Source organism: Saccopteryx bilineata, chromosome 2, assembly GCF_036850765.1.
Source record: "Saccopteryx bilineata isolate mSacBil1 chromosome 2, mSacBil1_pri_phased_curated, whole genome shotgun sequence".
NCBI classification, from domain to species: Eukaryota; Metazoa; Chordata; class Mammalia; order Chiroptera; family Emballonuridae; genus Saccopteryx; species Saccopteryx bilineata.
Window position 1 is genome coordinate 30,901,323 of NC_089491.1, and position 24,388 is coordinate 30,925,710.

General features: G+C 34.8%; 1 pseudogene; it reads left to right on the top strand.

The window, feature by feature from the left end:
- The first annotated feature begins 23,460 nt into the window (after positions 1–23,460).
- On the top strand, positions 23,461–24,388 carry LOC136322789 (protein FAM76A-like; annotated as a pseudogene).

The following is a 24,388-nucleotide window of genomic DNA, read 5'->3' on the forward strand; positions in this document are numbered from 1 at the left end:
TGTGGAAGGAGAAGAAGAATCGATTCTGGTTTAGACTTTAATTACGGGCCAAGCATTTTACAAAATGAAATAAGTACTGTTACTCACATTTACTTGAAGGAAATAGGACCAAAACAGTAAATAGGTAGCTTAGGATCAAAAAGGTGGTTAGGAATAGAAATTATGCTTCACTCAATATCTCATTCGAAAGGACATTCTGTGAGCACCATACGCTCAAGCTCTGCTCCTCACAGCATCCCTGCCTCTCGCTTTTGTTCCAGCCAAATTTGCTGGACACATCCTGACATTTCCAGTCTTTGTGTCTTTGTGTGTATGTGTTTTGTGTGTGTGTTACATATACAACATAGACAGATTTTATTTATCTAGTTGCTGAAACTTCAAACATTTTTGAACTCTACCATTTTCAAACATTTTAAATTTCTATCATTCATTATAAAACTATCATCCATAATTTCCCAAGACTAAGACAATCTCTCTTTTCTTAGGGCCAACGTTGTCTTTACATTTATGTACATTTTACAGCACTTATTTTGGTTACTTTACTATAAGTTAATATTTCTACCTTCCTTTTATTCCCAGTGCATGGTGGACTCCTGGAGGACAAGGGTTCAGACATGACCTGACACGCCAACAGAATATGGTGTGCTTCTGTATTAGCTTTCGTACAGTTGCAAAAGGTATATTAAAATAACTTACTTTTTATGATAAAGAACTATATTTTAGCCAATCATAAATATTAAATACTCCTATTGTACTAATTTTACAAATGGGTAAAGCAAGACACGGTGTTTAATTAACTTTCCCAATGTTCTATTGTTAGTACATGACAGGGCATCGTGACCCAGCGAGGCTGATTTAGATGCTACTTTACCACCAGACTATCCTAACTCTGAGTGCAGAATACAGATAAGGCCTGACCAGTGGTGACGCAGTGGATAGAGCATTGACCTGGGACGCTGAGGTCCTAGATTCAAAATCCCGAGGTCGCCAGCTTTAGTGTGTGCTTATCTGGTTTGAGTGCAAACATCTGGTTTGAGGTCAGCAGCTTGAATGTGGGACCATCAACATGGTCCCAAAGTTGCTGGCTTGAGTCCAAAGGTAGTTGGCTTGAGCCCAAGGTCACTGGGTTTAGCTTGAGCCCCCCCAGTCAAGGCACATATGGGAAGCAATTAACAGCTAACAAGTAAAAAGCAACTATGCACTGATGCTTCTCATCTCTTTCTTCCTTCCCTCTCTCTCATCCTATCTCTCTCTCTCTCTCTATTGCTTTCAAATACGATCAAAATGGGGTTTGATTTCAACATATGAATTTTGAAGGACACAATATTTAGTTTCTAATCAAACATTGATTCAGTCCCTAAAAAGAACCAAGTATAAGTCAATTGCAAAAAAGTAGACAAATGAATAAACCCTAAAATAACCAAATTTGGGTAGGCAGTATTTTAGCTTGGAAACAAGAAATTTTGATAAGGAGAAATTACTTTCTATCTTGAAAAGTAAACCCATGTTCCCCTTTGCCGTCAGTTTCAGGGCACGGTCTAGTCTCAATGGAAATAATCTTCAGGGTCTCTGCCTCATTGAGGGGGATAGCAGAGGAGGCCAAAGTCTGCTATGGATCCGAAATGGGTCACAGATGACTCTCCACAGGGATTCACTCCTTTTCCCTTAATATTCCCATCTCTTCAGCCAAAAAGATTTATTGAGTGAAGTGGTAGGCCATGCATTTAGCTAGGTAATGACAACAAGTAAAATATTTGAAGAATTGAATGTCATTTTTTATGGGTGGAACATAGGGAATAAGTATGTAATGAAAGGAGATGAATTATACCAGGTAGCAAGTGGAAAGATGATCATGAATTCTGAAAATCCTTCCATGGATTGAGACTTTATTCTGCAGACAAGGAAAAATGTATTATTATATTTTAAGTAATGAGCAAATATGATCAAATTTGCATTTTAGAAATGTCACCTACCTCAGCTGCAAAGAATTGAAAAGGGTGATATTTGCAACAGGGAAACCAATTTGGAAGTTTACATAATAATCCAGGTATGAGATAACAAGAATGCATGTACAGTAATGTCCAAAAGAGATACACACTGTTGAAATGTTAGAGTGAGGCTGGATGGTATTAGAATGTAAAGCTGTAATTCTTGGAAAAATTATTCATGTTTTTGTTCAGCTTTATTCATGGAATTTACTCAATTGCTCTACTAATAACATTTTTTTGGTTCTTGTGCTATTAAAAATACTACTGCTAACCAATTAATTATGCAGAGATCTGAGCTATTGATTTAGTTTGTATGCTGAGAAAAGTACTGCGTTCTGTTTTACATCATTTGGTTTGCTCTTTTCAAACTCGATCTCAGAGCCCAAGAGGTCACCCAAGTCCCAGTGAAGAAAAATTTAATTCCTCTGTGTTTTGTGCTCCCAAAACACCTACCTGTACATACTTTTAATGTAGTTCTTATCATACCATTCAATTATTTACTATTTCTCATTTGCTTAGCCAAAGAGAGACTCTTCTAGGATTTTATTTTACAAACCACTAAGTTTCAATAGGGCATATCCTTATCTTAAGCTTGACTGTGGAATCATATGGCCATGTTCTGAATATTTGTTGATTGATTAACTTCCCTTTGTTTCAGTTCAATTCTAAATGAAGACAACAGTGCCTCCCACTAGGATGTTGATAAAGTAACTTAACATATGTTATAATCTAAGCAAACTTTCTAAAACCATGTCATTAATTAACAGATTAGAATAATTGCTACTACCCTTTCCTGGCATAGTGTATGGAGACCTATAATGAATATTTTGACGTGAATAATAATAGCTAAAATGTTAACAGCAAATGTCACACACAAATCTGAGCACTTTACATAAATTGACTTATTTAATCCTTAGAGCAAGCCTAACATTACTACTGTATTATGGCAATTTTGCAGATGGCTACACTGAGACCAAGAATGATAATGTTACTTGCCCAAGGTTTAAGTAGCTTATTAGTGGCAGAGCAAGGATTAGAAAGGACCATACTATTTATTGCCTCTCCTGACAGAAGAATGAATGAATCCCTTTCCTTTTTTATAGCTCCTAGAAATAAAAATAAAACTTACAATAAAATACAAAAATAAAATCTTCACTATTATTCATGCACAAATGAAATCAAGAACGAGCCCAGTTTCTCAATGATGCATTCTTTTACCAAGCCCTGTGGCTGGTACATGGTAAACCTAATGAACTACTGAGTAAGTGAGTGCCTGTTTATAATTCACACATACAGCTAATTCTGTTTTAATTGTTTTGAATGATCATTATCATAAATAATATCAGCAACAGCAGAATTGAGCCATCTGCCAAAGGATGTGATTGTCATAAACTGAAACAAGCATGAGGGCTGGGAAGAGGGTGAAAATACAGACAACAGAAAGATTGCAACAAATACATAGATTCTGCCCCTGTGATTACTTGTCTTATTTGCAAAGCTGCTGCTTGAATCCAGGCACAGTAAAATATTCATATCCTGGAACATCCAGGCCTAGCTCTCAGCATCACTAGGCACCTTTGAAAGAACAAATGGTGAGCTATTTATCAGAATTTTTGTATATTCGTGACTTTTTAACAATAGTGAGCAAATTTTTGCTAAACACCAAATCTTAATTCACCTTTGTATCTTTCTAGTAGTGGCAGTTGATTTGAACATTTTCTATTGTTTTTGAGCCAATAAAACAATGTGATAAGCTTCACCTATTCCTCTTTCCTTTTTATAAAATCAGATAAGATTATTAACAAAATATATGTCCGAGCACACATTCAAACTGTGTGAGCATTAGGCACTGGCAGGCCCCAGATTTCCAACCTGGTAGAAATCAGTATTCAACAGGAACATGCTAAGCCTCTCCAAGAGATACAGACAGAAAACAATGTTTAGTTTATGCCACTTAGACATAAAAGAGGTCATATCATGTACTGATTACATTGCTGTTTCTAGGATCTGGATAGACTGTAGGTCTGCTAGTGTTTTTATTGAGAGAAGTTAAAACAATATTAATACTTTTGGGGTTAGTCTCCAAAACCTATATTTATCTTGAATCCATGTAAACAGCTGTATTTGTATTGTCAATATATAGTCATTGTTCAATATTCTAAACCTGAAATTTGAGGAAACACATTTTTTCAAGTTATTTATTGACAGCTTTATTTTTTATGGCACAGTGGAAAAAGGCATTTTCCACTCACTCGTGGCTCCTACTATTTACTACTCCAAACATGCAAGAAGTAGAATTCTAATTCATAATCAATCTTACCTGAACAGCTATTTAGTCTAATTGATGCTCTGTAGATAGAATTATAAATAATAGGAATTTCTTATTTGCAACAAAATTGATGGAACATCAAGTGACCAAGCATTTTTCTCAGATGGTAAATCTGAGAATTTGGCCTAGTTTCAAAGCTGCTTTCATTTTGGTTTACTATCCAATGAGCAAACAAGGTAGTGTCAAGGGTGTATGCAAGATAAGGATACAAGGGAGGGAACTTAGCTACTCAAATTTGATAGTCATTTTCATCCTTGCAATGTTGGAAAGAAGTCAAAGACACTTTGATATGTGATCTTGCCATCTTTGAAAACATTAGACTGTGAAGATGCTATATCAATCTTTAAGTCTAACTACTACCATCTAAGGCAAATTCCTATAACATCAAAGGAATATTCCTGTATTATATATATTTTTTCCCCGTACCATTGTACCTAAAACAAACCTGAACATTGCCAACACTTAGTCAGTGGTCTACAACTTTCCCAATTAATATACTAATGTATTTATCTTTATCAACTATATATAAGGAATTCTGTGATCCGAATACCCAGTCTATTTCCCTTGAAAAAATCTTAAAAGGGAAGTGTGATTTCATAATGATGTATTAAGGAATGTGTATGGGATATAAATCAGAAGACAGCTTTGCTCCTCACTAACCATGTACATATTTTGGACAAGATGATTAGCCTGTCAGAGCAATAGTTATTTTTTACAATGGGAATATCCATAAAGCTTACTTTATATTTCTCATTGAGTATCTGGGAGATATATCATCACTAGCATAAGTGAAACACTTTATAAATTTCAAAAGCTTTTAGTTAAGGTAGGTTTGTTATTATTGTCTAAGTGGAAGTAAATTTTGTATTTCTAGACATAAGCTTCATTTTTTTTCTCTTTGAGATTCGATGGGAATTTAAAAAAATTCCCAGATTTTGCAAACATTGCCAGTAGCCTTCACAATATTTATTCTTATTGCATCCCCATTTTTTAAAAAATTAATAGACCTGATTTTTGCAGCAATATAAATTTCCTAAAGTTCATAGAATACTTGAGCAGAAAGTAGACCAGTTCCCATATACTCTCTTTCCTGCTCCCAAGATTCCTTTTTTTAACATCTTGCATTGATGTCTTATATTTGTTACCACAATATTTGAACCAATATCGATACATCATTATTAACTGAAGTCCATAGTTTACGTTAGAGGTCACTTTATGTGTTGGACAGTACTTTGGGTTTTGCCAAATGCGAAAGTTAATGTATCCACCATTACAGTATTATACAGAATAATTTCATTGTCCAGAAATCTATGCCCCACCTACTCATTCCTTCCCTGCCCAACTCCATAACAACCACTAATTTTTTTATATTCTCTATAGCTTTGATCTCTCCAGAAAAGTACATAGGTGAAATCATGCAGTATGTAGCCTCTTCAGACTGGTTTCTTTCACAGAACAATTTGTATTTAAGATGACTCCGTGTTGTTCTGTGGCTTGGTAGCTAATTTCTTTTAATTATTAAGTAATATTCACTTGTATAGATGTGCCACATTTCATTTATCCAGTGTCCTTTTGAAGGACATCTGGTTGTTTTCAAATCTGGGCAATTATGAATAAAGTTGAAATAAGCATTCATGTTTGAGCTTTTATATGCACATAATCTCAACTCATTTGAGTAAATACCTAGGAGTATGATTAATCAATCCTATAGAAAAACTATGTTCAGCTTTATTAAGAACTGCCAAAATGTATCCCAAAGAGGTTGTATCATTTTTTAATGTTTTATTTTTTATTGAATTTATTGGGGTGACACTGGGTAACAAAATTATACAGGTTTCAAGGGCATAATTCTACAACACATCATCTGTACTCTGTATTGTGTGTTTACCACCTCAAGTCAAGCTTCCCAAGTCAAGTCTCCATCCATCACCATTTACCTTCTCCATACCCTCCTCTACCTCTCCTTTTCCCCTCCCCCAACCAGCAATCAGTACAGTGTTGTCTGTGTCCATGAGTTTGTTTTTTCCCACTTTTTTGCAATCCTTCCAACCTCCCAAGCCCCTTCAAGTGTCAACCTGCTCTCTATCTGATACCAACAATAAATGAGAGTTCCTTTGTTTCACTCTCAGCATTTGGCACTCAGTGTTTCGCATTTTAACCATTCTAATAGGGGTATAGTGGTATCTCATTTTCATTTAAATTTGTAAGTATCTAATGACCTACGATATTAAACATCTTTTCATATGCTCACTCACCAGATGTTTATCTCTTTAGTGACTTATCTGTTCAGATCTATGTCACCTTTAATTAGGTTGTTTTTTTCTTATTGTAGAATTTTGAAAATTACTTGTATATTTAGATATGAGTCCTTTATGAGATATGCAATGAAGATGTTTTAATAAAAAGACCTTATCAGAAAAAAAATACTTTCCCACTCTGTGTCTTCTCTCTTTTTCTCTTGTCTTTCGTAAAAAGGAAATATTTTTTAAAACATATTTTAATGGCCTGACCTGTGGTGGCGCAGTGGATAAAGCATCAACCTGGAAATGCTGAGGTCACCGGTTTGAAACCCTGGGCTTGCCTGGTCAAGGCACATATGGGAGTTGATGCTTCCAGCTCCTCCCCCCTTCTCTCTCTCTGTCTCTCCTCTCTCTCTCTCTCTCTCTCTCTGTCTCTCCCTCTCCTCTCTAAAAAAAATGAATAAATAAATAAATTTATAAATATATATATTTTTTAATAAAATCCAATATTTTTTTTCATTCATAGGTCAAACCTTATGCTTATGCATTGTATTCAAAAAGTCAAGGCCAAATTCAAGGTCACCTAATTTTTTTCCTATGTTGTTCTCCAGAAATTTATAATTTTGCATTTTATACTTTAGGCTATGATCCATAGTGAATAATTTCTATGAAAAGTGTAAGGTTCATATCTAGATTAATATTTAATGGGTTTGTCCAGTTTTGTACTATTCTTTATCCCTTGAGTTGTTTTTACTCTTTTGTCAATGATATGTTGACTGTATTTGCGTGAATCTATTTCAGGGCACTTTATTCTGATCCTTACAACTATTTATCTAATAGCTAATATCACACTGACATGATCCCTGTAGCTTTATAGTGAGATCTGATGTTGGTTAGCATCAGTCCTCCAACTTTGTTTGGTAATATTTTGTTGGCAATTCTTAATCTTTTGCCTTCTCATATAAAATTAGAATCAGTATGATATAAAAAAGTATCTTTTGGGGATTTTGATTGAGATGGTTTGAAATCTATAGATTAAACTGAGAACAGACATCTTAATAGTATTTTTCTTATTCATGAAAATGAAATAGCTCTCCATTTATTTAGATTTTCTTTTATTTATTTGCTCATAGTTTTTTAGTGTTTCTTATATCTGTCTTGGATCTATAATGTTAGATATTTACCTAAGCATTTCATTTTTGCAGTGTTTATGTAAGTAGTGCTATTTATTGTTTCAAATTTTAATTATTTATTACTGGTATATAGAAAAGTAATTGAATTTTGTATATTAACTTTGTATCCTACAACTTTATTATAATTGTATATTAGTTCCAAAAGGTGTATGTGTGTATATATGAAGGGTGAACTCTGTGGGATTACTCACATAGACATATCATCTGCAGAAAAAGACAGAGACAATTTTATTTCTTCCTTCCCAAATAATGTATACCTTATATTTCCTTTTCTTGTTTATTATATTAACTAAGACAATATCAATAAAGTGTTGAGTGGAAGTTGTGAGAGAAGACATCATTGTCTTGTTCTGTATTTTTAGGGAAAACATTAATCTTTCACCATTAAAAAATGTTAGCAGTATGTTTCTCATTTTTTTTTCATTTTATTAAATTTATTGGGTTACCACTGGTTTATAAATTATATAGGTTTCATGTGTTTACTACTATAATACATTATCTGTATATCGCATTGTGTATTCACTACCCAAAGTCATTTCTTCTGTCATCATACATTTGAACCCCATTACCCCTTTTCACCTTCCTTCCCACACACCCCCTTCCTTCTAGTAACTACCATACTGTTTTCTATGTTTATGAATTTTTGTTTGTTTGTTTTTATTATTTTTTCATTGCTGCTTTAAGTTTTATACCCCACATATGAATGTAATCATATGGTTCTTTGCTTTGTCCATCTGACCTAATTTTACTTAGCATGTTCTCAAGGTCCATCCATGTTGTCACAAATGGCAGTATTTTACCTTTTCTGATGGCTGAGTAATATTACATTATCTATACAGGATAAGCAAAAGTAGGTTTACAGTTGTTCTTATGGAAAAAGACATATAGGTTATGATTATTACAAAACTTGATTAACTCGGAAGAATGTCACATTGGCACAGGACACTTAACTTTGCCCAGCCCTGTATGTACCACATCTTCTTTATCCAATCATCTATCAAAGGACACTTCAATATTTCCGTGTCTTGGCCAGCATGAAGAAGACTGCAATGAATATAAGAGTGCATATATCTTTACAAATAAATGTTTTCAAAATTTTCCAGTAGATACCCAAGAAGAAGGATTTCTGAGTCATATGGTAACTTTATTCTTAATTTTTTGAGAAGCCAACATACTGTTTTCCAGAGTGGCTTTACCAGTTTACACTCCCATCAGCATGTATGAGGCTCCTTTTCCCCACAGCCTCTTCAACACTTACTACCTGTCTTGTTGATACTAACCATTTCAGCAGGAGTGAGGTGGTATCTGATTGTGCTGTACATGTTTTTCAGAGATGTTATTTATCAAGTTAAGAAAGTTCCCCACTAGTCCTACTTCACTGTGGTTTTTATCATAAGTGGATGTTGAATTTTGTTCAATTATTGTGTATATTAATAAGAACATCTAATTTTTTTCTTTAGCCTATTGATGTGATAGATTGTAATAATTGATTATTAAGTATTACACTAACCTTACATACCTAGAATAAATTATTTTTGTACATTGTTAATATTTTGCTGAGGAATCTTACATTTAGAATTAAGAGCGATATAGATCTGTGATTTCCTTTTTAAAGTTTGTCTCCGTCTGGTTTTGATATTAGGGTCATTCTGGTTTCATAGAATGCATCAGGAAGTGTACTTTTTGGAAGATTGTAGGAAATTAGTATTATTTCTTCCTCAAATGTTTGGCAGAATTCACCAATGAAACTAACTTAACCTGATTTTGTTTTGGAATATTATTTTTTATCTACTTAATTATTACATAATTATTATATAATAATTACTATTACATTGTTAATTGATAGAGACTTATTGTGATTATCTATATCTTCTTATGTGACTTGTGATGAATTTTATCCTTTAAGTCATTGTTCTATTTAACCTAGGTCTTCAAATTTGAGGACATAGTGTTGTTCATAATTTTGCTTTACTGTCCATGGGTTCAATAGTGATGGCCCTTCCTACACTTAGGATATTTCTATTTTCTATCTTTTCTGGTTATCAAATTTATTGATTATTTAAGAGAACCAGCTTTAGTTTTATTTATTCTCTATTTTTTTTCTATTTTTAATTCCATTAATTACTATTCTGATTTTTTATTATTTTCTTTCTTCTGCTTATATTAGATTTGATTCACACTCTTTTTTTAGTTACATAAGCCTGAATCTTAGATTATTGATTTAGTATCTTTATTGTTTTCTAATATATACATTCAATGCTATAAAATTCACCCTGTTCTGCTTTTGCTACATCATACAATATTTAATAAGTTTATTTTGACTTTCATTTAGTTCAAAGTATTTGTAACTTTTCTTGAAGCTTCTTCTTTGATGCATTTTTATTTAGAATTGTATTATTTTATCTCCAAGTAGTTTGGGATATTCCAGATACATATTGTTAATGATTTGTAATCTAATTCTATTGTGGTCCAAGATTATACTTTGTATGATGTCTATCTCTTAAATTTATGAACTTATATTTTATGGCCTAGAGTGTGAAATATCTTGGTAAATTTTCCATGTGAGCTGATAAGAATGTATATTTTACTGTTGTTTCATGGGGGATTCTATAAATGTCACCTAGCTAAATTGATTGATATAATGGTTAAGGTGAACTACATCCTTACGGATTTTGTGCCTACTGGATCTGTCAGTTACTGATAAAGTATTGATGTTACCAGCCACAGTAGTGTATTATCCATTCCACCTTGCAGTTATATCAGTTTTTGCTTCAGGTGTTTTGATGTTTGATTTTATTAGAGAATATATATTTAAGATTGTTTTGTCTTCTTGAAAAATTGTCCCTCTTGTCAATACATAATGTGTCTCTATATTCCTGATAAGATTCTGAGAATCAGTATTTTTCTTCTGGCTTCATTTTTCTTCAGACCAAAGAAAATTTTAGCAATCAGTATTTCTTAAAATATGGATATAATTGCAATAAATTAGCTTGGTTTTCTTTTCTATTAAAATGTCTACTTTAACTTCATTCTTGAATAATATTTTTTCTGGTCTGGAAATCCTTGGTTGATAGTTATATTTGCTTTGGTTGTTTTTGTTTTTTTATCACTTCAATTATTCCAGTGTTCAGAACTTGTGTCTTTAGCTGAGCTGCTTTAAGATTGAACTATGCATGCTTGGCTCTAGTATCAACCAAATGTGTGGGCAGTAGAGAATCTGGCCATTTCCTCTATCATTCTTTCCCTTGCAAGGTTTCCCCACCTCTCCACTGTGTCTACTACTGTGTGCTATTTCCTAAATCAGAAGACTGCACTTTTCTCCTGCTATATTATCATGCATAATGACTACTTCTGCCCTCAACCAGAAGCAACAAAAAATGGAAACTTGTATGTAAAAATGCCCTCCTTGAGAGGGTACTCATCATTGAGTCTGCCTGCTTCTCTACTCTTCAATACTTTTGCATAGATCTTTTGTGTAAAATGTCCCAATATTTAGCCATTTCAGTAGAGGTGTTGCTCTAGTAGTATCTTACCTATCTGTTACTAGAAGCATTTCACATTGACTTAAAACACACACACACACACACACACACACACAGTTCTACTCTACTGCTTATTTTGAAAAATGGATTTCTTCCAATTGAATTGATATATTAGGAAACAATTTCAACATAATGTGCATCTTGTGTTTTCTTAGGCAGCATTTCACCAGAAGAAATGGACGAATGCAAAAAAAATGCACCCAGTTGTACTGAGCTGATAAGTATACACAAAATTCAGGAATATACTCACACACACCTCAAAACTACTATGCACCCAGTTCACCTCACGTGTTAGAGTCACACAATCACATAAATTTATCTCTTGATTTATAATTACACATCTCATTTCAGATAACATTTTTTCAATCACTTCATAATTATTGCTGCAACACTTTTAACACCCACTTCTTCAAGTAAGCCAGCATTTTTCAAGGTAAACTGCCATACTCATTGTAGTCTTTATGTATCATTTAATCATTTAAAGTATGTAAAATTGTGCTATCACTTTTATTAGATGACAATATTTTATTGTGTCACTGACAAATTTTTTGTGTGATATGTCCCTAGTCCCATGTATTCCCATAAATTTTGTGTTTTGTTCAATGAGTTCACATAGCACAGCAATTTTAGGAACATATCTGTTGTGTAGACTGTCAAAGACATATAGACACCTGACCAGGCAGTGGCACAGTGGATAGAGCATTGGACTAAGATGAGGAGGACCCAGGTTCGAGACCCTGAGGTCGCCACTTTGAGCACATGCTCATCTGGTTTGAGCAAAGCTCACCAGCTTGGACCCAAGGTTACTGGCTCGAGCAAGGGGTTACTCAGTCTGCTGTAGACCCATGGTCAAGGCACATATGAGAAAGCAATCAATGAACAACTACAGTGTCTTAACGAAAAACTAATGATTGAAGCTTCTCATCTCTTCTGTTCCTGTCTGTCTGTCGCTATCTATCCCTCTTTCTGACTCTCTCTCTGTCTCTGTAAAAAAAGAAAAAGATATATAGAAGTGCTTGTGCATGTGTAAAAGTGGGAATATCTACTGCACACATGACTTTGCAATTTAAAATATGGTTTTACATTTTTATAAAACTTCATTGACTCAGTTGCTTTAACCTATATGATTACAGGTAATCTAATGCAGCGGCTTTCTGTATATAAAATATTCTTTTGAACATTTAATAACATATAGAATATAGTGGTAAATAATAAAGACATTACTATTTCTGTGAATAAGTAGCAACATGAAAATGATACTATTGGACATCGTTTTAATCTTGAGTATTTTCTCTCCTGGATGAAAAAAATCTGTCCATGTATATGTTTCTCTCTATATATAACCTTTTACTTGATCTCTTGATAGAGTAATACAAGAATAATATAGAATTATAAAATTGGAAAATTTTCTCCAATATCTTTTGTTTTAGATTCTTATTATTGTATTCAGCTGTAAACCATCCAAATTCTGTCTCCTTGGAAATCTGCTCTTGGTATAAACTATTATAACTCAATTGCCTTTCTGTAGAATAGTCAGATATATGTATAAGCTTCTCATGCTACTTTTTTCCCATTTTCGGTTTTCTCAGTTTACTAAGTTGTAACATAACTGCTGCTCCCATTTCCATGTCACCTGATTCTCTCTGCTGAGATATGGAAGATAATATTGAATATGATATAAAAATTTACACACCATTTGTCAATTCTTTGTACTTAATTATTTTAATATGCAAAGTTCCTAGAATGGAAATTAGTTCTTCATAGATGGAATTAATAAAAATGGTTGAGTTATATATTACAGGACTCAAAACATTTAAAACACTATTTTTGAGTCTTAGCTCAAGACAGAATATGATACCTACATCAGGTATTATAATCTATATATTATATAGATGAGAAAATCAAGGTTCAAGGAGACCTACTGACCTCATAAAGATCACTCAGATCATAAACACCAAAGCTAGGATTTTAAATATAACATCTTTTACATATGCCAGTTGACTTGCTTCTGAGAAATGTAAATAATAAAATGGCCCATAGTATTCACTTATAATAGCATTTCCCTATCAAAAGATTTTATAATTTAGGAAAATTATTTTACTTTTCACAAAATATGAGAAAAAGAAAAATGAGAGAATACAAACAAACTATATTATATCATCTAGAAAAATAAGTTGTTAAGTGATATTAAAATTTTTCTCTGCAGCTTCAGTAACTGTCTAATGTTTATTTATATTTCATCTCTGTCCTTAGACAGTTATGCAGCAAACACAACTTTAAATGCCAGAAAGTTTGCACAATAGGCAGGTGCTCAGACTAGGTTGGGTTTGCAAACATGACTCACATTTTCTAAGAGAAATTGTGGTATAGTTTGTACAACAGCTTTTTGCATAATAAAGTTTGTGGTAAATACAAGGGATACTTTTGAAACCAGAGGAGATACTTTGAAAAAAAGCTGAATGTCATTTAGATAACCCGTCCTGCCACCCATATGATTGTGTTTGTATGGAAAGGAGGGACAATTACACACACACATACACACACACACACACACACACACACCTATATGTATATATAATATTAAAGTTTCAAACTATAATTTCCAGAAGAGACTGGAAAATAGCGATGCTCACAGCCAAGCTGGAAAACAGAAAATTGTCAACCTCTCATAAAGTATCTGTAATGCATAAAATATCCTTAAGTCGCAAGGCAAGCTTAACACACAAGACAGGATCTTGCTCTATCTTGATTGACACCAATGAAGATTTCTTGGTGCGATTTTATTAATGGACGTAAAATTGGTTTTTATTATTATTCATATTATCTAATAAATCATGCAGTATTTAAAGTGTACTTTATGGAATGATCATGTCCTGTAGTATCTGATTAAAGTGAACAGTTCTCTCAAGAGAATTTGTCAGTTGAGTATGATAGATTTTCTCTTTGTCCTTCTCTCTCTCTCTCAACTTCAGGAACCGTTTTCTGTCCCAACTCATTGTGGCTAAAACCAAGTTAGTCTCCATTGACTAATTTTTCACTGACAAGATTGTTTGTAGCAAATTGACCAGTAAATATAATTGAAATGAGCATCTATAATGGATAGAACACTATAAATTTATTTTCTTTTTACTTTTACTTTTTGTGCTTGTTTTAGTTTTAGTTTTATATGATCACAAGGATTGATGTGAGGTCTGGGTCTGGGTTATAAAAATAAAAAATGATCTTCATTTAGAATGAGAAAATATGAGGTAATATACAGGCAAAAGTTCTCAAAGTTTCACAGGCATTAGAAAAATAAGTGCTAGATTACAAACAAAAATAACCATGATAATTAAAATAAATAATTTCATTTTATACTATATTTTTCTAGACAGTACTACATGATATATTATCTCATTTATTGTACATAAAACCATGTAAAGTACAAGGGCACAGTTTGAGTCTCCTTTTTAATGAAGTAAACATAGGTTCATAAAAATATAAGCTCTGTCACCACATTAAATTTAATTTTCTAAATAAAATTTAAAAAATATATAAGCATTTATTAAGAGATAATTGGTAAATTCTGAAATTGGGTTAAATTTCAGTTTTTCTTACTTTAGAATCAGAATGGTTCTCTGTAGTATTTACTTTTCTTATAACGTGATAAATTCTCAAAATATTTCCCATCTCTTTTGCAGTATTATTTTGTGTTAGTCTCTGTTGTATAGTACATGTATTTTGCCTCTTTGTTCATTATTCTAAGCTTAGTGCATAGAACAATGGATGTTAACAATAGAGCCTTAAATAATATTTGTTGAATAAAGGAATAAATGAATTCCACATTTTTGGTGATAGATTTCAAAATGATGCTGTGATTTTAAGATATGTTTTATCAGATATATTTGACTCTTTTATGCTTTTCTTATAGACAATACTAAGTCATTTAGTTTACAAGGGATCTTAATTATATCTGAGCAAAATAAGCTCGTTTCATAAAAAAAGTTTGAATAAAAATACTAAGGAAGGCAGGATAAGAAATGAAGGCTTAGAAATAGAAAGCTTTATTTATATCACAAATGAACTTTTTATTAGCTCTTTAACTACTATAGAGATGAAAGTCTTTTTAACTAAAAAATATTATACATTTTATTACAAATTGATAAATTTAAAAATGTTCTTTTTAAATATATCAGTAACTCTCAAAACATTACTGTCCTATTGGCCCTGGCCGGTTGGCTCAGCGGTAGAGCGTCGGCCTGGCGTGCAGGAGTCCCAGGTTCGATTCCCGGCCAGGGCACACAGGAGAAGCACCTATCTGCTTCTCCACCCCTCCCCCTCTCCTTCCTCTCTGTCTCTCTCTTCCCCTCCGGCAGCGAGGCTCCATTGGAGCAAAGATGGCCCGGGCGCTGGGGATGGCTCTGTGGCCTCTGCCTCAGGTGCTAGAATGGCTCTGGACGCAATAGAGAGACGCCCCAGAGGGGCAAAGCATCGCCCCTGGTGGGCATGCCGGGTGGATCCCGGTTGGGCGCATGCGGGAGTCTGTCTGATTGCCTCCTCGTTTCCAGCTTTGGAAAAATGAAACAAACAAACAAAACAAAAAGCATTACTGTCCTAATATTTTAAGTGACATTTCTTCTAGACTTTTAATTATGGAATATAATATATTATATATTTTTTTATTTGTTTAAACTCCTTTAGATTGTGATTTTCTGCAACCTCAAACATTACCATAATGACCGCATATCCTTGAAAATAGTATTCTTGATTGATTAGTCTTTGAATCCTCCTGATATCTAAAATATTCTTGCTAATAATAGATATCAAACAGCCACTTAAAAAAACAATGCATAAAAGGATGGATTATTGTTATAAATAAAATAATTAAGTTATTAATAGGGCAAGCTAATTAAAAATATAGTGTTGAAAGTAAATCTGAATAAAGAGATACTCTCATATGAGTATCAAGAAGGTGGGAAGTTTACAAATAAGAAAAATGTCGTGTGGCTGAAGAAAGGGAAAATGTTGATAAGGAATTAAAAATAAGGGGGGAAATATTCCAGTTTTTAATCTTGGACCCTGTGTATGAAGAAAAGTATTTCCATACATGAAAACAGAAACTAAAAACAAGCTAATCATTAAACATTAGAGATATTACTATATATATTTTTAAGATTTTATTTATTCATTTATTCACTTATTTATTCATTTATTATAGAGGGGAGAGGGAAAGAGAGAGAGAGAGAGAGAGAGAGAGAGAAGGTAGGAGCAGAAAGCATCAACTCTCATATGTGCCTTGACCAGGCAAGCCCAGGGTTTCAAACTGGCGACCTCAGGGTTCCAGGTCGATGCTTTATCTACTGCATCACCACAGGTCAGGCCTAGACATATTACCATATTAAAATTTTTAATAATATGGTCTACTAAGTTGATAATGAAAATTAATATAGTATATTTTAAAAATATATATGAAATTAAGTGTGAAACTGAGTTTAAAATTGTGTATTTACTGTAATTATATGACAACTGTTATAGAATATCTGCAAGGGAGTTCCTGCTCACAAAATGGAAGACTACCTTGTTTTAGACTAACCCTTCTGAGAGACAGAATATACACCTGGACAAAATATAAAAAGTAACTTTTTGAAAACATGGGAGATTAATAAAAACATATAGAAACTGGAAGGATTTCAACCTGTAAAAGAAGGGAACTAATTTAGTGACATCCCACTTGATACAACCTTTCCTCTTTCGAGCAATTCCTAGTGTACATGGCATCGGGAGGCAGAGTCAGTAAGAGAGTCTCAGTCTTCTCATTATGACATGCCAGAGGATAAGTGAGGGGCTTAAGAAGCAGCAAAAAATTCTGATGGAACTGCATTTCAGTGTGCATTAAGGACACTGGAATTTTTGTCTGTTATTTATCAATCTTCATCGAATTATATTTGCTTTACTTAAATGGTAAGTAGTTGGTGTTTAAATAGTTTTTTATATATATAATTTAATATCCATTGTTGGCCACTTTTGTTGTTTCTATTTGTTGTACCATATACGGCAATATTTAAAATAACATAAAACATGAGATCTCAGTATTACTAAGTATTTTTGGTTCTATCGAAGGTTTTCTGATAAACTACTACCTTCAAATAAAGACTCATGTTTACATCTCTCCTTTGTCCTGGTGTCCATTCACTAAAGATTTTGGCTAATGACCACATTTTTTTGTTTTGTTTTATTTTACAGTTTTTGGCTTTTGGTTAATGATCACAGTTTTAAACTCAATAATTTTTATCTATTGTCCAATACTAAACAAAACATTGTCCCACAGTAAGATGCAATAGGTTACCCCACTTTAAATTCACCCAAACATTAAGGAAAAAACACCAATCTACTCACTACTAAAAATTTTACCATTTTCTGAGGATTCACTGCACTTTCAGGGATATTAAATTTTGAAGAAGCCTTATTTTCTCCCAGAGGGAAGTACAGTGTAAAGGGAAAACTTATTTACTTACTTTGGCTTGAGTTCACATCCCAAACCCATTTATTACACGTGTCATTAGGTCATGTTGCTTATACTTCCAGTTTTTTATTTCCTCTGAAAAATCTGAAGAAGAAATAAGTTAATGAGATACATACATAAACCACAATGGACATAGATATCTGCATGCATGAGTACTCAATAATTTTTTATCTATTGCCCAATACTAAACAAAACATTGACCCACAGTAAGATGCAATAGGTTACCCCCACTTTAAATTCATCCAAACATTAAGAAAAAAACACCAATCTACTCACTACTAAAAATTTTCACTTCTTCAGGTTAAACATTTCAATCTCTATAGAACATTTCCTGTTTTTGATGGAGACACTTTTCCCCTCTCTAAATAGTTTATCTTTGTGAGATATATTTAAAAACTATTAATTCTAAACCTTTTTTGTGACCTTTTGCTCACATTGCCCTTGAGAGTATAGATTGACTCATGTGTTTGGGAGGTAGGATAGTTTACCCAATATTAGCCACTAGGAATTTTGTCATTGTTGGGAGAAGGTTTTCATTGGTTTCTCACATGTCTGTTTATCTTGTAACAGCATTTTGTTCCAGTCTTTCACGGAAATTTTTTAAGCAAATAATCTTGGAAGTTAGAAATAATGTCCCTCTCTCTAAGACACAGGCATATTGTACACTATTCTAGACAATAAAGGTAATGCCACCTCCCACCCTCCATGGCAAAGGCCTGGAGGCTTTTTAAGAAATGCCTTTAAGAGACAGAGGTTTATAAAACAAAAAAGAAACACAGAAGCAAAACAAAACAAACTCATAGGTACAGATAACAGTATGCTGGTTAGCAAAGGAAAGGAAGGCATTAGGATAAAATGGGTACAAGGAATCAAATGTATGACGACAGATGGAAACACGACTTTTGGTGGTAAATGCACTATAGTATAAAGTTATCAAATCATAATGTATACCTGAAACATATATGTTACTAACCAATCTTACCTCAATAAATATTTTTTTTTAGTAAAGTGAAACAAAAGATGGAAGTTTCCTAAACTTAGAAGTGACTCAAACCCACTGTGAGCAGAGAATCCACTGTGCAGTTCCACATGATTTCCTTGAGCAAGAATGACCGACATGAACACATGAAGCTCGGGCTGCCTTCTGTACTGTGAGTAATAAAGTCCTTTGATTTTAAATGAGATGTCTTGTCTCTTCTGCCAGTATCTAGGCATACTTGTTAGCTTACAAGCTGGGCAAAATCCTAGACCCTTTCAGTTTTTGATGGTACATATTTTTTTTATTTTACTACCTCATTATGAGGGTGCAGAGCTCTGTTAGCACATAATCTACATCAGTGTGAACAAGCATGGCCTTGTTCATCAGGAAATGATGGGTAAGTAGGAGTTTGCTTTCTTATCCATTATTGAGCACACATAAGGTTTTCTTTTCAAAAGTCACATTAGTGTAAAGATCAATACAGTACTTAAATGGGCTGCCCCATCAGCATCATCAATTGAATTTATGAAGGAGCTACCTGTGCCTGTTGGGACAAATACTAAACAAAACTAATCTAAGTCCAATTACAGTCCAATGAATAAAGGTTTCTCACTTATCACTAGATTAAGAGTCTGATTAGGCTCAGTCCATGATACAATATTGAAATAAATGGGTACTTCCAAATGCATTACCCAGCCTTAGATGCAAGCCACTTAGAATAAAGAAAATTCAACACCTAGTTGGTATATTAAAAGACAAATATTTCTCTCAGCTAACAAAATCATTCTTCCAAAAATGGTGCACTTCTTTGTAACACTCCTGACATGAATATTTTCTTCTACCTTAGAACTCTAAAATTGTTTGTGCTGAAATACGTGCTTTTATATATATATAAAACTATATATGTATATATAAATATAAATTTAATATATATATATAAATTTATTGCAATTAATGTTGACATACAATATTATATTAGTCTCAGGTGTACAACATAGTGATTACACATTTATATAACTTACCAGTGATCACCCACCACCTGATACCATACACAGTTATTACAATATTATTGGCTATTTCTATGCTGTGGTTTACATCCCCGTGACTATGTTATAACTGCCAATTTGAACTTATTAATTCCCTTAATTTTTCACCCAGTCCCCCAAATTTTCTCCCTTTTGGCAAACATCAATTTGTTTTCTGTATCTATGAGTTTGTTTCTATGTATTTGTTCTTTTTTTTTTTTTTAGATTCCACAAGTAAGTGAAATCATGTGTTATTTGTCTTTCTCTGTCTGACTTACTCCACTTAGCATAATACCTTCTAAGCCCATCCATGTTGATACAAATGGAAAGATTTCATCCTTTTTTATGGTCTAGTAACATTCCATTGTATATATGCACCATACCTTCTTTATCCATTTGTCTATATATGGATACTTCAGTTGCTTCCATATTTGACCAAGGTAAATAGTGCTGCAATGAACATAGGGCTGCATTTCTATTTTCAAATTAGTGTTTGGATTTCTTCAGATAAAAATGTGCAGAAGTGGAATTGCTGGGTCAGATGGTAATTCTATTTTTTATTTTTTTAGGAAACTCTATACTGTCTTCCACAGTGCTATACCAATTTACAATACTTTCTGCTTTTAAATGGAGATTTTAAATTTATAGACTATTTTAATATCATATTATGCTGATCAAGCAAATACTTTTTGTTTTTGTAAAACAGTTTAGTGTTGCTGTGCTGAAACCTACAAGGACAACAGTTACATGATCTTTGACTTCTCTGAGAATCTGGAAGGACTGAAAGATAGAAGCAGTAGGATTCAAAATAGTAACTTGCTTTTTTCAGGGTCTAGATCAGGGGTCCCCAAACTTTTTACACAGGGGGCCAGTTCACTGTCCCTCAGACCGTTGGAGGGCCGGACTATAAAAAAAAAACTATGAACAAATCCCTATGCACATTGCACATATCTTATTTTAAAGTAAAAAAACAAAACAGGAGCAAATATAACATTTAAAATAAAGAACAAGTAAATTTAAATAAACAAACTGACCAGTATTTCAATGGGAACTATGCTCTTCTCACTGACCACCAATGAAAGAGGTGCCCCTTCCGGAAGTGCGGTGGGGGCCGGATAAATGGCCTCAGGGGGCCGCATGTGGCCCGCGGGCCGTAGTTTGGGGACCCCTGGTCTAGATCTTCAGTGATCAGTGAGTAGACTCAGAGAAAAGCCCTTGTCCACAGTGACTTGCCATGGCTCCTGTCCCTATTGTATGCTTTGGGGCCATGTTGTTGCAAGGGGGATTTACTTTACCACTTGTAGTGAGAAGCCACTGAGCCACTTCACCCGCAGGTGTTGTAAGGTACCAAAAACTACAGAATTAATATTAATATTTTAAGAGGCTTGGAGAACATTTTATTAATTTGGGTTAAGGTGTGCAGTGAAATTGTGAGAATAGTCTCTGTACTGTGTGATTGGCATAACCAGGATGGCCCTTGGCATTGTATTGTAAATGCAAAGGGGAGGAAAACATGGATTCCCTGACATTCCACCACACCTGTGGGGAAAGGGGTGAATGGCTAGCAGGTGCAGGAAGAGAAAAGCCAAAATAAACCTTTTCTTATAACTATGAGCTATTTGCGGGCATTTGTCCCCACAAAACTACCTCTCCTATATAAATGCGTGTGGTTAACACGTGTGACTCTGGACAGAGAGATAGCAGATGAACACTGGATAATATGGGAATGCCTTTTAATATGTAAAGAGACATCTTCCTACCATTGTGTTGACTTGTAAATTTTGTTTTCTCCAAAATAATGTATGGCTTGCAAATTGAATGTGGTCCTATCATGTTAAAGGACATATGACTATAGGCCCTGGCTGGTTGGCTCAGTGGTAGAGCATCGGCCTGGCGTGCGGGGCACCCGGGTTTGATTCCCGGCCAGGGCACATAGGAGAAGCACCCATTTGCTTCACCACCACCCCCTCCTTCCTCTCTGTCTCTCTCTTCCCCTCCCACAGCCAAGGCTCCATTGGAGCAAAGTTGGCCCGGGCACTGAGGATGGCTCCATGGCCTCTGCCTCAGGCGCTAGAGTGGCTCTGGTCATGGCAGAGCGACACCCCGGAGGGGCAGAGCATCGCCCCCTGGTGGGCAGAGCGTAGCCCCTGGTGGGCATGCCGGGTGGATCCCGGTCGGGCGCATGCAGGAGTCTGTCTGACTGTCTCTCCCTGTTTCCAGCTTCAGAAAATAAAAAAGGACATATGACTATAACCAATAGTGGTAAGGGGCTCCTAATTACAATTTTTGCTTCTGTACTTCCCACTTACAAAATTATAAAAACTAAGTAGAACAAAGGGCCGGCGCGCTCCCTCAGACCACTGTTGGAGTTTGCCGCTGCTTGGCCAAGCTAGACAATAAAGCTGTGGTGTGTAATCGACGGACTTTGTTCGTGTCTTCAATGTTTCGGGTCCCTCCGGATTAGGCTTAACAGTAGAACTAAAGTTTCTTGGATAAGGGCAGAGAGAAACCCATCCTGGGATCTCCACGCAATGGCAGGCACCGTGGAAGGGTGTGTGCTTGTGATCAGAGTTGCTTTTCAATGGGAGAAGTTTAACAAGAAGCTGTGAAGATCAACCTACATGGTGGGCCTAGCAGGAAAGATCTAATTATTAAAGGGGTGTATCTGGCTTTCAAGGAGCTGTCCAATAGAATTTAACATGGCACTGGTATTTGTGCCTGAAGAAATGTTATTTTAATCTTTATTAGTAATTTTACTAATTATAACTCTGTAATGCATGAAATTGAAAATTATATTGCTATAGTTACATTTTTCTTAAGTTTGACTGCAAACTTCAACAAAATTGCTGCCCTTCGGTTCACAAAAAATGATCAGTTTCATCAAGAATAATATTGAAAATGTTTGTCAGATATGAATTGTAAGCAATATCTATTTATAACACAAAGAACTGGTACAACTTAGTAAGCTAAATGTTCTTGAAAACGTAAATTTTAAAAGTGCTTTGTTTTGTTTAAATTATAATACAAGAGCTTCCTTGGCATATAACAGCATTGAATCAATTAGGAGAATGGATAGAGGAATTCAATAGAAGCTTTTCAGTATGCATTTGATTATTAAAGCATTTACTATAAGTACTGTGGCTTTGTCACTCTATGTGCCTACAACACTGTCATGTAAATGAAGATTTTATTATTTAAATGACAAATAGATACTTAGAATAATAAAATTAATTTGGGATACTAAAAGAAAATAATTGAAGGTACTTATGTTCTATTGAGTTTAATGGATTGTATTTCTACAAATAAAAATAAAAAATGTTTGCATTGTTTTCTTGTAAAACCATTAATTTCTGACTCTATGTGACCCCTTGTTGTTCCAAAGGTGTATTTACTGGTATTACCCCTCTGAAAGCTCTTTAAATGAGTATACACTAAAGAAATTAGTGATTGTTTTAAATTATAATATATATTTCATTTCTACTTTGAATGTAGCAAATATTTACAGTGCTCCAATACTTACGAACTTTCTATATTCTGTTTTCTGTATTCAGAAAGGACATTTAAATTTTGATTAGGCCCAAAGCCTGCGGCCACCCCAGCCTCTGCCAGGTTGTGCTCAAACTGTCAGGCCGGCAGGGCAGGGAGCAGGGCCCAGGCCAGACATGACAGCACTCCACCCCTGCACCAAGTGCCACCAGCGCTTCCCCTTGGGGCGCTGTCTCAGGGGCAGCAGCTGTATAAGGGATGTCAGCTGGCACACTGTTGTGAAGTGCACCTACTGTAGGACGGAGCCCCAGCAGGAGAGTGACACCAATTCATTAAGCATGAAATGCACTCTGAATGTGCAAGTGCAGTTGTATAGAATGCCCACACCCCATCAGTATTACAACGTAATTGCATTTTTTGGCAATGAATGCCAGCACCTGGAAGTGGGGGCCAGCTTAGTCTGGTGAACAGTGCAAGCAGCGGTGTGCATTTGACAGGAAGCAGGACAGGTGGAAGGTAGATGGGAAATGCCTGCTAGCCCATGCGCACCTTCACCCACGGGTCTGGGGACAAGAGCAGAGGAAGCCCCCGAGAGGCACTTCCCCTGCCACCACCACCAGGAGAAGGAGCAGTGCCATCCAGTGAGTAGTGGCAGCCATTACAACAGCCAGCAAGCACTTTCCACGTCTTCAATTCAAAACGAAATTCCAAAGGAAGAAAAATAATCATGTTTGAGCGGATCACAACCAGTGAGACAGCTTTTCCCCAGACCTGGCTCTGGACTCCCCAGGCACTGACGGCCTTGTCATCATTGCCCAACTGAAGGAAGAAGCGGCCACTCTGAAGGAGATGCTGCATCAGAAGGATCATTAGAGAAAAAGAAGATCACAGAGGTGAAGGCTGATTTTCAATACCAAGAATCTCAGACAAGAGCCAACATGAACCAAATGAAGAAAACCCACTGAGGAGGCACAAAACAATTGCAGGCAAAAACAAACAAACAAACCCAACAACAACAACAACAAAACACAGCTCCAGAAGCACACAGCCACTTGGTTCAAGAGCAAGAAGTCAGAGAAGTCAGGAGCTATAACCTCTCCGTGA